The following is a 7,623-nucleotide window of genomic DNA, read 5'->3' as shown; positions in this document are numbered from 1 at the left end:
ATACTACTCCTCATTTTCTTCAGGGGCGAGACTCTTTTTAATAAAATATAAACATCGACTCAACATATCGCTCAAAGTCTTCTAATCTTCTCGTAAACGACTCGACCCCTCACTTTAATTCCCTCACGCTTTAAGAATTCGCTCTAATATCACCCTGGCTTCTAAAAAGATCAAAGAAAAGCAAACTCTAATGACGGGTTGCCTCCCGCAAGCGCTTTTTTTTGTGCATGTCTTTAGCTGGACTCCCAACCTAATAAACTTCCAATAAAATCCATGCCAATCCATCCGTTGCATTAAATATTTTCTTTGGACCAATTTGTAAAATTCGACTCTTTACTTCTAAAATTGGCCAAACGAGCTTGAATACATAAAACCCAAGAATATTGACAAGGGTTGGAACCGGTTGGACACTAATCAAAAATGGATCGTGATTTAGAACTTTCTCCAAAGTTGGAATCGTCACCCCATGCTTCGAAACACAAACCGAAAATACAGGGGGCCATGTCTTGGTAATAGTCAAACCACAACTTGGTTCTTGCAATTCAGCTTGTTCTTGTTCTTCATATGACCCTTCTGCTAGCAATCTTTCCAGCTCCTCCAAGTCTCTTTCTGGATTAAATTCTTCATCTTGTAACTCAGATGTCCCTTCTGTGTTAGGCAAGATGTTATCTAACCATCTTCCAAATTTCTTCAAATCTTCATCTAAGTCATACTCCTCATCGTCTTGCTCAATTTCTTGTACTACATCCTCAACAAAAGCATCAAAAGCATCGAGATTTGGAAAATACATAATAAATAAAAATTAAAATCCAAATTAAACTATAAAAACAATTAATCAATAAAATAAAAAAGATAACAACTAGCAAATAAAATTAAATATTTGAACCGTTCCCCGGCAACGACACCAAAAACTTGATGTGTGCAAACTCACTTAGTTTTAAACCTACTTTTAATTATCAAATAACACACAAAAGGCAGTGAACCTATCAATTGTGGTATAGCTAAATAAGCAGGGTATCGAACACAGGGAACGGCAAATTAAATTAAAAACTAATTTTATCTAAGTTAATTAAGAAATAGGGGTTTTTCTCTAGTTTTACAAGACTAGAAACTTACTAACTATTACTAATTTGAGACTAGAAAATAACGACTTAACTAGATTCAATAATTGGAAAGGAACTTCTGTTTAGTTCAACTTGGTTAACTCTATGGTTGATTTCAAGGTAATAGTGCAATGGTTTAATTCTTTCGTTGGTTACCGATTCAAGTGATTAGATTTGTGTTCACTACCCTAATCCTTAGCAAATAGACTAACTTAAACAGTGGCCAATTGTCTAATTTAATTATATCCACTAGATTAATTATTCGGGTTAAGTTAGACTTGAAATAGTTAACTAATTTATTATTTTAATTAACTTCTTGTTTGATGGTCATCTTACAAGCTTGCACATGAATTTACTCAATTTTCTTATTAATTCTAGTTTCATATTCATTAATCCTAGACATATAGTATAGTGATCACATAGCATATGAGGTGAATAATCAATAGATGTTCATGCTAATCAATTATCTTCCTATTTACATAAAATTAATTATTATTCACACACAAGGTTCTTTAGCAAGCTAAAATAACAAAAATTCACCAACTTGGAATTAATCCTACCAATCAATCAAACCATATTGTCAACTTTGTATCCCCAAACAGAAGTCTAAAGGTTTTAGTTCATAATTAAAGTAAATAACAGCAAACAAACAAAGTCAAGTTGCTTAATCATAATGATAAAACAAAAGAATAAGTGGAATGATGAAATTTTGCCTTAATTACTCTCCGGAATTGAATTCTAGCTTCCTTCGTCGTCTTCTAGGGTTTTTATGGCTTCTCAATCGTAGCAAAGTACTTTTGAATCGTCCCAGAACTCTCTTCAATCGATATGTGGAATTATCTTTAAATAAACGAATCGACTCGTCGAGTCAAGTGGTGACTCGTCGAGTCCCTCTCACATTCCCCGTATTGCGATAACTATCTGGAATCCCAAGTCATTATCTTCTCGATTCTTCGATTGGACTCGCCGAGTAGTCTATCTGACTCGCCAAGTAGGTGCCATTTTTAGTGTTTTTCTTCTTTATTCCATTCTCGAGCTCCTAACCACTTCTTCTGCTTCCTTTTGCTTCCGAGCTTTATTTTTGGACTGAAAATGCAATTTAAACACTTTTAAGTACCTTTTTTCCATAATATGCGATAATTTAGCTAATAAATGAATAAATATCTATACTTAATACAAACTAAATATGCACATATCTAAGGGCTTAACCAATAAGCACTTAATCCTTAAAGTACGAAGTCCATCCTTTCCAGAAGTGATTCAAACACCTAAACCATCCTAAATGTTGGTGCTTTATAGACATACATGTCTAATGCATGTCTTGACCCCATATTAGGTTAAAATGAGGATTTGTGACCTAATCTCCATGCATGGAATCAAAACTTGATTATAGACCATATCCAAGACACTACTAGGTCACCTTGACCTAGAGATTCATAAAGTTGCAAACTTTATGAGGTCTAACCATTCCAACATTCAAGAAGAAGAAACTAAAGGGAAAACCCAAGATCGAACAACTTGGAATGATAAAAATCGAGTCTTGGACACTTTCAAAGGTCCAAAAGAGTGCCAAAGTGAAGAATGGGGGCTTGCTTGCTTGATCTTTGCTTCCTTCCTCCACCTATTCCTTCTTTAGCTTCCAAAAAGCACCAAACTAGCTCAAAAATGGGGGGATGATGATTTGGGTTGCAAGGAACGATTTAGGGGAATGGAGGTTGATCAAGAGACCAACACTAGGCACTTAAGGAGATTATATAGGGTGCAACACCCTAAAAATTAGGGTTTTCCCCACCAGTCGCCACCACACCATGGATCAACACCACCATGTCGTGGTGGTTCATTAAACTTCGCGGCCCAAAGGCTTATCGCCACGTTGTGGTGAGGTTTCACCATGCTGTGGCCAAAAGAAATCATGCACAAATTGGAGTTAATTTCATACCTAGAATCGAGTGTTATATTTATATAGGGTTAGGATTTATTAGGTGTAATGTAAATTAAAGGAGGGACCTAATTGCAAAATTGGAATTGAAACTCCCATGATACAGATCGATGGGTTTAATAAGTCTTCAAGGATTGTCCATTTCACCTGGGACTTATATGTGTGCATCTTAATATCAATTCCTTGGGTTACATCGTACACTAGAAGCAAGAAAAAAACAATCGCATGATGGACAAGGCAGGGAGTAATTAAGGGAGCATCAATCGATTCTATGTGAGGTGTGTGCATGTTGGTGTTCGATCGACAGTGAAGAAAAAAAGAAACCAACCAGAAGGAGGGAAAGGGAAGGTCCGATTGTGAGGGAGAAGTAGGGAAAGGTCATAATCGTGTGCATGTGTGCGTGACGTGCAAGAGAAATGAGAAAATAGCAGCAATGAGTATGTGTGTGTGATTGAAGGAAAGAGGGTCAACATATTTGATTGAGGATTTGAAATTGAGACTTGAAATCAATCTCTACAACCTGGTAAATCCTGAATTCTTCATACTCTTATGTGTATGATTCTATTGCTATTCAATTAGTTGAAATTAATGTGAAATTGTCTTCTATTTGACATCATTAACCATCCTTTCTTACTCTAAATTCTAGTGTTTATATGTAATCAAACTTCAGTCATACTTGAGATGATTTGTTGCTGTCTAAATTTTGTTATGAACACTCTCAAGAATGCTATTGTTCATATCCTTGAATTATTCCAAGTTTTGGGGACATTGTCTTCTTTGTTGATTGTTAAAATTCATGATATCGATATCTTGATTCAAGAGTTTAATTTTCTATAAAAAGACCATGTTTTGAACCATCCAAAAGGTCTTCAAAAAAATGAGGTTGAATGGTGGAGGAAACTCAAGCCTTTATTGGTGTGTTCACTTTTAGCAATGTACTTAGTTTTTTCCCTCAAAAGCAATGTACTATGAGTCATGGTTTGTTGTTGAAGTTGTTATTTTAACTTATTGAGATGTTTCTAAATTTGATAAATCAATTTCCATCTTTATAGTTGATTTTGGTTATGGCTTAATGGGTTAAGTTGTCAATTAACCCTTAAAATTCAAAGCTGGGAAATTCAGGAAAATTCCCATTTTGTCTCTATTTTGTAAAAAATCTAGAAAAATATTTAGAAGTCTTATTAGGGATCCGTAAACTCTCAAGGTTTTCGTTTTGAGCCTAGTTTGTCCCTGATTTTTTTTTTCTAGGACCTGATATTTTCTCTAACTACGGTAAAAATCGTCATTTTCACTGACTGGTCAGAAATTAGCTGCAAGGATATGTAGTTTTGTAAAATTCATAGAAAATATTAGAAAATTTTTGTGGACTTGTGCAAATACTTTATAAAAATCTATGAGCCTAAACTACTAGAATTTTGAAACAAATTTGTAATTTCTACAGGTTTTGGTGGTAGCCTTGAACAGGCTGTTGTTTCACGTCAAAATCTGAGAATTTGACCTAGTAACTAGTTTGCATGTTTGGGGTATAATATTGATATTTATGGTCTTGTAAACTTCTAGTAACGTAGCTAATTGTGTTGTACTTGGAAAAGCTTTATACCTCATTTCCTACAAGATTTAAAGTGTAGAGGATACACATTTTGACAAATACGAGTTAATCTTTGTGGTTTTAAATACTTTGTTAGGGAATTTCATATATTAGATCGGTTGGAATGAACTTAGGTTATTTACGCAACACCCATTTTTCTAGGACAAATCAAATTAGGGTTTAAAGGAGTCAAAATGTTGGATTTTGAAGAAAAAGGATCCTCACGGCATGAGACATAGAGGCTCACGACGTGAGATGGGTTGCATTAAGATTTTGTTCGGGACTGAGCTCACGATGTGAATAATAAGATCTCACGATGTGAGGATCGGTGCAGCCTAAGCCCATGATCGTTTAGGTTTTCCTTCATATTTAAGCATCCCGGACCCCATTTTAGGGTTTCTTATCAGCCCCAAACCCCCTTTCACCTCAGAAAAACTCTAGTGCCCATCATTTCTTGATCTTTGGTAGTTTTGGAGCTTTTAGGGCTTGTGGAGCACCAGATTATCATGGGGAGAAAGACCCCATTGTGAGAAGTAGGTGGTTAGCAGATGTTGCTAATGCTTTCCATACCAGTTGATGTCCCAAGGGAGATAATGTTAGACTAGCTTCCTCAGTGGCAAATCTAGTATTCAAAATCACGTGTGTCCCACTTAAATAAAATGATAAAATAAATAAGTCAAAATTTTGGTTATTGAGGCGGTATATCAATAATATCATCATAACCAATTATTTATTAACTTTAATACTACGTATCAATATAATTTGAAAAAACACTTATAAATGTCTCATAATTGTTCATACAAATTGCCCTATCCCTAAAAAAATCTATAAACACATCATTGCTAATACCATGTCAATATAATATGAATACATCAACAAATTATATAAAAAATGAAACCAGAAAAAGGAATATTATACCAAGTACAATAGACAATATATGTCTGACAGGCAGTAACTTTTATAGCTTCTAGTTTCTATACTTTTTTGACTTTTAATATGAAGAGTATCCGATAAATTGCTTCCATATCACAATACCAAAAGAAATTTAACAAGTCCTAAAAAGAGAAAAAGAGCTTTACCTGAAAAATAAATCGAATGCACGATTTAGGAGACGACAAGAACCAGACGTCCAAAATTTTTACACCAAGAATGGTTCAAGATTGATTGCAATCACCGGAGATCGGAGACGGGCTAACTGTGATCTTCAGGGACATTAGAGAATCGCCGGCGGCCGGCAGCAATTCGAAGATGAGAAGACGAAAGGTTTGGTAGCCGTCCACAAAAATCATAATGTTTTTTAGGTTTTTATTTTTTTCAGTTCACTAATTTTCTACCAAACAGATTAGTACAAGTTTTAAAGATTATTTGTTTATTATATTTTTGAAAATATTTTGTATATTTAACTCCTAAATTTATGCTCTTACTTTTTTTTTGTAACTTGTAAATATTAAGAACATATTACGAATTTACTATTGACATGTATGAAAGATCAATTTTTTCTCTTTTGTGTTTCTCGTTCAAAGGGTGTCCAGTTTGTTTTGCTAACAGGTGTCCCATAAAAATTTATGATATATCTTATAATTAAAATTTCAAATCTATGGGTGTCCATGGACACCCTTTATATAATGGTAGATTCGCCTCTGAGCTTCCTGCCTCTTGAAGGATAGAACACGTGATTGGTGGGAGGAAGTAGGGCATGATGCTATTGATTTGATGCCCTGGGTTGATTTCTCAACTAGGTTTCGAGCTAAGCTTTCACCGGTAATTGAGGTGCAGTAGTTGGCACGAGAGTTCCATGATCTCCACCAGACTACTGAGACGGTGGCTGAGATCACCGCTATGTTCAGAGAGAGGGCACTTCTGATTCCATAGTATGTGGCGAACGAGGAGATGAAGAAAGACTGGTACCATGAGATGTTGATGAGTGACATTCGACAATTTGTTAGCCGATCCAGCAGCAGGACGCAGGAAGACATGATAACGAGGGATAGGGTGAGGGAGATTGATCTGGATATGGAGAAGAAAAGGAAGTCGGATGAGGTTTAGGTATCAGGAGGTTCGGGCAAGAGGCCCATGGTTGTGGATATGAGGGGGAAGGGCCAGCAGGGCTGAGGCCGCTGCGGCAAGTGTGGCAGGTCGTACGAGGGGATATGCAGGGTGGGTGGTTCTGGCAGCTTCAAGTGCGGCCAGACTAGTCATATCAGCAGGGATTGTACTCCTACCAACATCATCACCCCGATATCTAATCTGGTTTGCTTTCAGTGCAATCAGAGGGGCCACAAGAAGGTCCATTATCCGAGTTTGGTTTCAGCAAGATCGGTGTCAGCACCCTCTCCTGCGACTCTCCGGATTACTGACGACCGCCTGGGCCGGGTAGATGTGCTTGCGGTGAAGAGCACGAGTTTCCAGCCGACGACAGAGGAGGCGCGTGCATCTCCCAATGTTGTGACGGTTATGTATCTTCTCATTAACTTTTTATTTATATTGAATTGTTTTTATTATGTTCATGTGTTTCATTTTAGGATCGTTCCTTCTGAATGGTATCACTGCTTTGGTATTATTTGATTCGGGGGCTATTTGATCCTTCGCATCGCTTGCGCTTAGCAAGAGATTTTCTGGAGCTCCGAGGGAGATGGTTTGTCCCCTTGATGTTGACATTGCTGATGATAGGATGGTCCATGCTGTGAGGGTCCATCGAGGTTGTACTCTCTAATCATTCAGCGAGCAGTATCTGGTTGATCTGGTTCCCATTCATCTGCGTGGGAACAAGGTTGTCGTGGGCATGGATTGGTTGAGCCCTAATAGGGAAGTGATCGACTGTGAGTTGTAGTTAGTTAGGGTTCGGACCCCAAGTGGGGAGGGTTGGTGATTAAGGGTGAGAGACCACAACGTAGGCCGATTATGAGTTCTGCAGCGAGGGCCAAACGCTATCTTCATCAGGATTGTTCGTATTTTGTCGCCTATGTCATGGATACCCGGGATAATGGTAAGGC

This window comes from Lactuca saligna, chromosome 4, assembly GCF_052625555.1.
Source record: "Lactuca saligna cultivar CGN05327 chromosome 4, ASM5262555v1, whole genome shotgun sequence".
Classification (NCBI taxonomy): Eukaryota; Viridiplantae; Streptophyta; class Magnoliopsida; order Asterales; family Asteraceae; genus Lactuca; species Lactuca saligna.
The sequence above is the reverse complement of the archived record's forward strand: the minus strand, read 5'-3'. Positions refer to the sequence as shown.